This window comes from Pseudophryne corroboree, chromosome 1 (genome assembly GCF_028390025.1).
Source record: "Pseudophryne corroboree isolate aPseCor3 chromosome 1, aPseCor3.hap2, whole genome shotgun sequence".
In the NCBI taxonomy this organism is placed as follows: Eukaryota; Metazoa; Chordata; class Amphibia; order Anura; family Myobatrachidae; genus Pseudophryne; species Pseudophryne corroboree.
The window spans coordinates 683738642-683750174 of NC_086444.1; positions in this window are offsets into that span (position 1 = coordinate 683738642).

Consider the following 11533-nt stretch of genomic DNA (forward strand, 5'->3'; position numbering starts at 1 on the left):
TAGCCTTTTTTTGCTCTCATTTATTCAGCTTATTTATTTAGCTGATATCTTTTACCTGTTCTTCGTATGCTGAAGTAGAGTATATAGAGCTTTCATCGTCTGATGATTATCATGTGTAGCCTGTGAAGTCGATGATTTATTTACATTCGGTTCATCAGCTTGTCTTATTGAAGACGCTGTTAGGGATATACCACAAGCAGTAAGCAGCATGGGTTAATATTGTAAGAATTAATATTTCAGCTAGACTGTACAAGGTCTGTGCAAACATCGGACCACTGGGTCTATCTATACCTGATGTAGATCAGGAATGTATTATGCTAAACAGCAAATCATTTTACACATAACCATCCTATACCAGATCATAGAGGATAATACAGTTTTTGCCAAACAACAACATATGAGTGTTTCTGTCAGTGTATGCCGCTCTTAGACATGATAAATAATCAGCACTTTCACAGTGTTCTACACAATTTGTGACTGTAACCACTTTTTCCTAAAGTGATATGTGTGACCCTTCCCATGCACCTGCATTGAGGATCATAAGATCAACCGACAATCATTTATATTAAATTTGCATCACACTAGCAGTCAGTCACATGTTATTTTTATTTATTTATTATCCTTTATTTATATGGCGCCACAAGGGTTCCACAGAGCCCAATTACAGAGTACATAAATAATCAAACAGGAAAACAGCAACTTACAGTTGATGACAGTATAGGACAAGTACAGGGTAAATAAACATAGTTTATTTACCCTGTACTGGAATAAGTATCAGGTGGCAGAAGACTGCTGGATGTGGTACAGTCTCTCATCCACACGCATTACTTGTTCACACTCAAAATTACAGGACTTTATCCGGGCTTCACCCACTCTGTGGAATGCCCTCCCACGCACAGTAAGACTCGCCTCTAGTCTCCAAACCTTTAAATGTTCCCTGAAAACTCACCTCTTCAGACAAGCCTATCAAATTCCAGACCCACCCACATAACCTTCAGTGCTTCCCTATCTAATTACATCCTCTGTAGAGTATTCATAACATCACATATCTTGTCTTTCTTTAGTCTCACACCCTCCTGACACTTGGATAACTTTGTGGGGTATCATCATACAACCCATTAAGAACCTAGCAATCTGGTGGACCATTATGCAATAGTTAGCATCAATCCTTGTGTATCTATGCCTATTTCCCTATAGATTGTAAGCTTGCGAGCAGGGCCTTCCTACCTCTGTCTGTCTGTTTTTACCCAGTTTTGTTCTATTACTGTTGTTCTAATTGTAAAGCGCAACGGAATATGCTGCGCTATATAAGAAACTGTTAATAAATAATAAATAATAAATACAGTTGAAGATTATTAAAGTAAGACAAAGGATAAGCCCACGAGGGAAGAGGGCCCTGCTCGTGAGAGCTTACAATCTAAAGGTTATACAAATATATATATATATATATATCTCATATGAGCATATTATCAACTACAAACATCTCAAAGCATGTAGGAATACATATTACTGAATTCTGTTCTATACAGATCTTTAACGTATTCAGACGCAATGCGAAGAAAACCACAGTATTGTACACAAAACTCACATGCAATAGGCACTAAAGTTAACTATTCATACTAACAAAAGTAAATAGAATTTTAGTGCTGTATAACCCGTACTCAGTAGAGTGGGATACAGGGAGACTCACCTCACTTCCAAGATCGATCAATACGTTAGCGAACGCTGAGTGGATCCAGACGCTACTAGTGTACACTGCCGCTCCGGGAATTATTAGTGAACACAGATGCTCAATGAACGCACTGTGTATGCAGATGCACTGGTCTGCGACCCGGTCTCCTCGCGGTAAAGCTTAGTGTACGCAGCGGCCTATGCTGCGACCGAGACCCCTCGTGGTAGCATCTGAGACGGAAGTGAGGCAACAGTTCATGGCGGGAGACGCACAGAAACTGGTCATGAACTGGGGGGAGGGTCGACCAGGAGAGCGTCTGACTCCCCACTGCTGACATCAACCCTAGGGATCGCAGCCCCAAACTAATCCTGGCGCCTTATGATCCCTAATGCCTAGCACCGGAGCACCCGTGGTGGCGGCGTGCCAGCTGCTGTTTGGTAGTCTCCTCCCAATACAGTGCGGCTGTGTCCGTATTCCCCTTCTAAGTGGAACCGATGCCTTACCTTCTCCCCGTGCTCCGGCCACAGCCTGGTAACGTCTGCTGGACCTGCTAGTATATCTGACACAGACGCCCTTAGAGACAGCACTTGTACCGTGGGTAAGCGTTGTTGCGACCCGGCGGAGAGTTGTTGGAGCGACTCTTTCCAATATGCGTGTAAGACGCTGTTCAGAAAGATCACCCAGAAAACATAGTAAGACTATAAAAATAAATTAATAAAGCTTAGGGCTGCCAAGAACAGCAGCCCTGTGACCATGGTCCGGCTCCTGCCGCACCAAACAAAAAACTGACTTGCCTGAGTCAGTGGACGGGGATATATGGACGAGCCCGTTGCATCCTGGGAGGACTGAAAGCTTGTGATCGTTTGGTGCCAATCTGCTGTCGCTCCATCATATCCTAATGTTATCCTGTGGATAACCTGTGGACCCTGCCGGAGAAAACGCTAGTGAGCGATCAGGTTTGAATGACCCCCTGTGTCCATCCATACTCTCCAGTTAGTGGCTGTTGTGCTGTGCTGTTTCCATTGTGCTGTGTCCACTGTCCATACACTTCAGTTAGTGGCTGCTGGGCTGTGCTGTCTCCATTGTACTGTGTCCATCCATACACTTCAGTTAATGGCTGCTGGTCTGTGCTGTCTCCACTGTCCATACACTCGAGTCAGTGGCTGCTGTGTTGTGCAGTCTCCATTGTACTGTGTCAATACACTCTAGTCAGTGGCTGCTGCTGTGCTGTACACCAATAAGTGTGTTCACATAAATATAAATGATGTGATACCTCTAGTGTGTGCGGTCATTAGGAAGAAAAAAAAATTGCCCAAAAAAATATTGTTTGCACTGCGTCTTCTGTGTATTGTACCCCACTGTGTTAACATACTTATAAGCGTTGTGATAACGATCCGTTGAGAGAAGGGCAGGAACAGAAACCAAACACTAGCACTGCAGCTGCTGTCAGCGCCACCAGTCATGACAAAACTAGTCCAACACCATCATCTACTAAAGCGGATGGCCAAAGCAAACAGGGTTTAAGTCAGGGCATCTGAAATAAAAAAAAATATATATATATTTTGCCGTGGTAAAGAAAAATCACCTCTAAAGGGTGAAAGTTTAGTGCAGGAAAACTTTGCCAACATGCCATACACCACACGCAGTAGCAAGGAAAGTCTTAGGCCTTGTCCTTTATTTATGAGTGTGGTTCTGCAGCTGTCAGTGAGGCATCTTCTTCTGCCTCTCATGATGATGTAAGACCTTTTCACTCAAGGGTAAATTTACTAAGCTCCCATGTTTCTGCCGATTATGACCAAGTTTAATCTCGGTTGGCATCGGCCGTTTTTGTGGGTTTTTTCAAACACTTAGGGGTAAATTTACTAAGATGGGAGTTCTATTTAAGATGGGATGTTGCCCATAGCAACCAATCAGATTCTACTTCTAATTTATCTAGCACCTTCTAGATGATAGTACCTGGAATCTGATTGGTTGCTATGGGCAACATCCCATCTTAAATAAAACTCCCATCTTAGTAAATTTACCCCTTAGTGGTATTAAATTAGTGCCGTTTTTTTTGACCAGTCGAAAAAAATTGCACTTTTCGTCCGTTTTTGGGTCAAATTTACATTCAACCTATTCAATGCCCGTGCCATTTTTTTGACTGGTCGAAAAATCGGGCATTGATGAAAACCACATCTATCGGCGAATTTGCCACTGATACACGTGTTTTGGCAAATTCACAGGCATTTTCAGCTGTTATTGGGGGGGGGGGGGGGGGGGGGGAATAGTGAAACGGCGTGGGGGGGAAAAACTGGCAAAAATGCCCACAATTGAATAACCTGTTGAATTAATGCCGTTTTTTTGACCAGTCGAAAAAACGGCACTTAATTAACTACCCCCCATATATGGTAATTTACTATGCTTCAGTGTTTGTCTAATTTGTGTTTTCCAATGTCGTAGCCATTTATAATCCAGAGCCGTGTTTTACAGGAGAGTTTGATAGAACTCTGCCGAATATGAAGCCCGGACAGATCAGCGAGATCCATGCAGGGCTTCTTTGTGTAAAGTGTACAAGAGAGTTAAAATAGAAGAAAAGTAAAAAAATTGGGGGGGAAACAGTGTGAGGTCCCCTTGTATATTAAGAACCAGCAGCCAGCTCTTGGACTGGTCCTGGTTGCAAAAATAGGGAAGGAAAAGGATGTAGGGGTCCCCCATATTTTTGAAACCAGCACCGGTCTCCACAAGGCAAGGAAGTAATGTCACAGCTGGGGGACACATTTATACTGGTCCCTGCAGCCGTAGCATTATAAAATCAACTATTCAGCCCTGGCTGGGGTTTCCTCAGGGGAGTAGGGACCCACCAATAAAGGCCCCCCCCATGCAGTCCCCCCAAAGGCCAGGGCTGAACCCAGTGCTATCCCTTAGCAGCGGATGCAGAGTTCAAAGGCCATCATTTGTGTAAAATTAACAATTAATATTGTCTTTTACAGTCGATCTCCAGGTCTCAGCAAGCCTCCTTCGCATGCTGGTACTTGGAGAACCACAAGTACCAGCATGCGGGGCATTAAAGGGGCCGCTGGTACCCGTTCTACTGTAAAAGAAATATTACAATAAACACAACACTCACAGACCTTGACAGCAAAGCTTTATTAAAACATACTTACAAATACTTACCTACCATCCCATGTAGCGCTTTGGTCCCTTTGTCTTGTTTAAGTCCATAAGGTAACTGTAAAAAAAAAATAGGATTTTAATACCTACCGGTAAATCCTTTTCTCCTAGTCCGTAGAGGATGCTGGGGACGCTTCAAGAACCATGGGGTATAGACGGGATCCGCAGGAGACATGGGCACTTTAAGACTTTGAATGGGTGTGAACTGGCTCCTCCCTGTATGCCCCTCCTCCAGACTCCAGTTATAGGAACTGTGCCCAGGGAGACAGACATTTCGAGGAAAAGGATTTATTGTTAAACCAAGGGTGAGATACGTACCAGCTCACACCACCAAACACGCCGTACAACCTGGCATTAAACAGAATTCCAGTCAACGGCATGAACAAAATCAGCAACAGGCTGACCATAACCAAAACACAACCTTTGTGTAACACAAGCAATAACTATTAAACAAGTACTGCAGATAGAGTCCGCACTGGGACGGGCGCCCAGCATCCTCTACGGACTAGGAGAAAAGGATTTACCGGAAGGTATTAAAATCCTATTTTCTCATACGTCCTAGAGGATACTGGGGACGCTTCAAGAACCATGGGGTTTATACCAAAGCTCCAGAACGGGCGGGAGAGTGCGGATGACTCTGCAGCATCAATTGACCAAACAGGAGGTCCTCCTCAGCCAAGGTATCAAACTTGTAGAACTTAGCAAAAGTGTTTGAACCCGACCAAGTAGCCTCTCGGCAAAGTTGTAACGCCGAGACCCCTCGGGCAGCCGCCCAAGATGAGCCCACCTTTCTCGTAGAATGAGCCTTCGGTGAATGAGCCTTTCCCCGATTTCGGTAACAGCACTCCCGCCATAGAATGAGCATGCTAAATCGTATTACAGATCCAGCGTGCAATAGTCTGCTTGGTAGCAGGAGCCCCAATCTTGTTGGGAGCATACAGGACAAACAGAGCCTCCGTGTTCCTAATCTGAGTCGTTCTGTTGACATAGATTTTCAAAGCTCTGACCGCATCGAGAGACTTCGATTCCGCCAAGGCTTCAGTAGCCACTGGCACCACAATTGGTAGAAATTGCTGACGAGTTCTCAACTCCGCTCTATCTACATGGAAGATCAAATAGGGGCTCTTGTGAGACAAAGCTGCTAATTCAGACACCCGCCTTGAGGACGCCAAGGCCAACAGCATGACTACTTTCCAAGTGAGGAATTTGAGCTCAACCTTATGCAAAGGTTCAAACCAATGAGATTGCAGGAACCGCAACACCACGTTAAGATCCCACGGTGCCACTGGGGGCACAAAGGGAGGTTGAATGCACAGCACTCCTTTCACGAAGGTCTGAACTTCTGGAAGGGAGGCCAATTCTTCTGAAAGAAAATTGATAAGGCCGAAATTTGTACTTTAATGGAGCCCAACTTTAGGCCCGCATTCACACCAGCTTGCAAAAAATTGAGAAAACGCCCCAGCAGGAATTCTTCCGTAGGAGCCTTCTTGGATTCACACCAAGACACATATTTTCTCCAAATACGGTGGTAATGCCTCGCTGTTACTTCTTTTCTAGCCTGAAGTAGTGTGAGAATGACTTCACTGGGAATGCCCTTTCGGGCTAGGATTTGGCGTTCAACCGTCTTGATACGCGCCCGGTCCCTGCTGTGTCCTCTCCTCTTCTTATGATCTTTTTCACTGGACCACTCATTGGAATGAGTGGAAGTGGAGGGAACACATAGACCGACTGAAACACCCACGGTGTCACTAGGGTGTCCACCGCTATTGCTTGAGGGTCCTTCGACCTGGAACAATATCTCTGAAGTTTCTTGTTGAGGCGAGACGCCATTATGTCTATTTGAGGAATTCCCCAACGGCTTGTCACTTCTGTAAACACCTCTTGATGAAGACCCCACTGTCCTGGATGGAGATCGTGTCTGCTGAGGAAGTCTGCTTCCCAGTTGTCCACGCCTGGAATGAAGACTGCTGACAGAGCGCTCGCATGTTTTTCCGCCCAGCGAAGAACTTTTGTGGCCTCCGTCATCGCCGCTCTGCTCTTTGTTCCGCCCTGGTGGTTTACGTACGCCACTGCTGTTACGTTGTCCGACTGAATCAGGACAGGTAGACCTCGAAGAAAGTGTTCCGCTTGCAGAAGGCCGTTGTAAATGGCCCTTAATTCCATAACGTTTATGTGGAGACAAGTTTCCTGGCTTGACCATTTTCCCTGGAAACTTCTTCCTTGCGTGACTGCTCCCCAGCCTCAGAGACTTGCATCCGTGGTCACCAGGATCCAATCCTGGATCCCAAACCTGCGTCCCTCTAGGAGGTGATAACTGTGCAGCCACCACAGGGGAGAGATTCTGGTCCTGGAAGATAGGATTATTTTCCGGTGCATGTGCAGGTAAGACCCGGACCACTTGTCCAACAGGTCCCACCGAAACACCCTGGCATGGAACCTGCCAAACTGAATGGCCTCGTAGGCCGCCTCCATCTTCCCCAGCAACCGAGTGCATTGATGAATCGACACTCTTGCCGGTTTCAGAATCTGTTTGACCATGTTCTGGATTTCCAGAGCCTTTTCCACTGGAAGAAAAACTCTCTGTAATTCTGTGTCCAGAATCATACCCAAGAATGACAGCCGTGTTGTCTGAACCAACTGTGATTTTGGAAAGTTTTGGAACCAACCATGTTGTTGCAGGATCGTTCAGTAATTGCTCCTTGGATCTCGCCTTTATCAGGAGATCGTCCAAGTACTGGATAATTGTGATTCCTTGCTTGCGCAGGAGAACCATCATTTCCGCCATTACTTTGGTGAAAATCCTCAAAGCCGTGGACAGACCAAACGGCAACGTCTGAAATTGGTAATGATAATCCTGAACAACAAACCTCAGGTGAGCTTGATGCGGAGGATTTATGGGGACGTGTAAGTAGGCATCCTTTATGTCGACCGACACCATAAAATCCCCCTCCTCCAGACTGGAGATCACTGCTCGGAGAGATTTCATCTTGAATTTGAATTTTTTTAGATAGAAATTGGAGGGATTTTAGGTTCAGAATTGGTCTGACCGAGCCGTCCGGCTTCGAAACCAAGAACAGGCTTGAATAAAAACCTTCTCCCTGCTGTGACGAGGGTACCGTGACAATGACTTGATTTTGACACAGCTTTTGTATTGCAACGCATACTACCTCCCTTTCCGGAAGAGAAGCTGGCAAGGCCGATTTGAAAATTCGGTGAGGGGGCCCGTCTTGAAACTCCAATTTGTACCCTTGGGCTACTATTTCTAATACCCAAGGATCCAGGGCTGAGCGAACCCAGAACTGACTGAAGAGTTGGAGATGTGCCCCCACTGGTGCGGACTCCCACAGAGGAGCCCCAGTGTCATGAGGTAGATTTGGCAGAAGCCAGGGAGGACTTCTGTTCTTGGGAACCTGCCACAGCCGGTGACCTTTTTCCCCTTCCTCTTCCTCTAGTAGCAAGGAAGGAAGACCCTCATCCTTTTTTGTATTTATAGGGCCGAAAGGACTGCATCTGATAGTGGGGCGTTTTCTTTTGTGGTGCAGGGACATAAGGTAGAAATGATGACTTACCCGCGGTAGCCGTAGATACCAGGTCAGCGAGGCCGTCACCAAACAATACACCACCTTTATACGGCAGAGACTCCATAGCCTTCTTAGAGTCAGCATCAGCATTCATTTGATGAATCCACAATGCCCTCCTAGCTGAGACTGCCATGGCATTGGCTCTTGATCCCAAAAGTCCAATATCCCTCGCAGCTTCCTTTAGGTAGGCCGCAGCGTCCCTGATATAACCCAATGTCAAAATAATGCTATCCCTATCCAGGGAATTTATATCAGATGACAAGTTATCTGCCCACTTTTCAATAGCGCTACTCACCCATGCCGATGCAATGGCAGGTCTGAGTAGCGTACCCGTAGTGACATATATGGATTTCAATGTATTTTCCTGCTTATGATCCGCAGGATCCTTCAGGGCTGCCGTGTCAGGAGATGGAAGCTCCACCTTTTTGGACAGACGCAATAGAGCTTTGTCCACAGTGGGGATTGACTCCCACCTTTCCCTGTCCCCAGAGGGGAACTAATATGCCACTGCAATTCTCTTGGGAATCTGTAACTTTTTGTCAGGATTTTCCCAAGCCTTTTCAAAAAGCGCGTTCAGTTCATGAGAGGGAGGGAACGTTACCTCAGGTTTCTTTCCTTTAAACATACAGACCCTTGTGTCAGGAACAGCAGGGTCTTCCATGATATGTAAAACGTCTTTTATCATCACAATAATGTACTGAATGCTCTTAGCCAGTTTAGGATTCAATCTGGCATCACTATAGTCGACACTGGAGTCAGAGTCCGTGTCGGTATATGTATCCGCTATCTGGGTAAATGAACGCTTCTGTGACCCCGAGGGGGTCTGTACTTGTGATAATGCATCCTCCATGGATTTTCTCCATGCCTGGTTCTGAGACTCTGATTTATCTAATCTCTTATTCATTCGAGCCACATTTGCATTCAAACCACTCAACACATTTACCTAATCAGCAGTCGGCGGTGCCGACAGGGTCACTCCCACAGTCTTTTCTGTCCCCACTCCAGCCTCCTCCTGGGAAGAGCACTCAGCCTCGGACATGTCGACACACGCGTACCGACACCCACAACCACACTGGGGCTATAAGGGACAGACCCACACCAAAGCCTGTTAGAGAAACACAGAGGGAGTTTTGCCAGCTCACAACCCAGCACCTATCCTGGTAATGAAACGTTTAGAATAATGCCTCAGACCTGTTAGCGCTATTAATATTAAGAAAACAGCACAAAATTACTGTGCCCCCCTCCCCCCATTTTTGCACCCTGTTACTTGTACAGCAGTGTAGGAGGCCAGGACCAGCGTCTCTGCAGCTCTGTGAAGAGAAAATGGCGCTGATTAGAGCTGTGAGGGCTAAGCCACGCCCCCTTAATGGCGCGCTTCAGCCCCGCTATTTTTACACATATTTATACTGGCGGGGTTCTGGTTTTAGTGCCCAGGCACTGTATACATCTTTTGCCAGTCCATTTAGTGAGGTTTTATGCTGCCCAGGGCACCCCCCCTGCGCCCTGCACCCTGTAGTGCCGCTGTGTGTGTGGGAGCGTGGAGGCGCAGCGCGCCCGCTACGCGGTACCCTAAAGCCGTCACTGAAGTCTTCTGATCTTCTGACTCTGCAAGGGGGTTGACGGCGTGGGGCCGGGAACGAACATCTAGGCGTACATAGCGATCAGACCCTCTGGAGCTAATGGTGTCCAGTAGCCTAAGAAGCAGAGCCTTGAAACTCACAGAAGTAGGTCTGCTTCTCTCCACTCAGTCCCACAAAGCAGGGAGCCTGTTGCCAGCAAGTCTCCCTGAAAATAAAAAACCTAACATAAAGTCTTTTCTGAGAAACTCTGGAGAGCTCCTCAGTGTGCATCCAGTCTCACTGGGCACAGAATCTAACTGGAGTCTGGAGGAGGGGCATAGAGGGAGGAGCCAGTTCACACACATTCAAAGTCTTAAAGTGCCCATATCTCCTGCGGATCCCGTCTATACCCCATGGTTCTTGAAGCGTCCCCAGCATCCTCTAGGACGTATGAGAAACAAAAAAACAAACAAAAAAACAACAAACAACTTCAGTGTAGATATGTCCTCTTTGGTCAAAGTAGGCATCATGGGGTTAAAAACGAACAAGCCGAACACCCCTATCCAAGCGGATGTAAGTTAATCTATATGTACACACAAGGATTGATTTTCCCCGAATAGCTGGCATCCATGTGACATATTTCCCTTGGGGACCCACCAGCCAATCAATGAGTGCCACACAGTAGCACTCTCCTGACTGGCTGAGTGCAGTAGGGCTGTGACTCAAACGGAACCCATTCTCTTCTAAGGGAAAAAATAGGATTTTAATACCTACCGGTAAATCCTTTTCTCTTAGTCCGGAGAGGATGCTGGAGTCACATCAAGAACCATGGGGTATAGACGGGATCCGCAGGAGACATGGGCACTTTAAGACTTTCAAATGGTGTGACCTGGCTCCTCCCTCTATGTCCCTCCTCCAGACTCCAGTTTAAAGGAACTGTGCCCAGGGAGACAGACATTTCGAGGAAAGGATTTATTGTTAAACCACGGTGAGCATCTTACCAGCTCACACCTCAAGCATGCCGCAGAACGTGGCATACAACAGAACACAAGCCAACGGCATGAAGAATTTGCAGCAATATGCTGACAAAAATCGTAACACAACCTGTGTGTAACCACAGCCAATAACTGCAGATACAGTACGCACTGGGACGGGCGCCCAGCATTCTCTACGGACTAAGAGAAAAGGATTTACCGGTAGGTATTAAAATCCTATATTCTCATACATCCTAAAGGATGCTGGGGTCACATCAAGAACCATGGGGTTTATACCAAAGCTCTAACACGGGCGGGAGAGTACGGATGACTCTGCAGCACCGATTGACCAAACATGAGTTCCTCATTAGCCAGGGTATCAAACTTGTAGAACTTTGCAAAGGTGTTTAAACCTGACCAAGTAGCTGCTCGGCAAAGCTGTAATGCCGAGACCCCCCGGGCAGCCGCCCAGGACGAGCCCACCTTCCTGGTAGAATGGGCCTTCACCGATTTCGCTAACGGCAATCCAGCCGTAGAAAGAGCCTGCTGAATCGTATGACAGATCCAGCGCGCAATAGACTGCTTGGAAGCAGG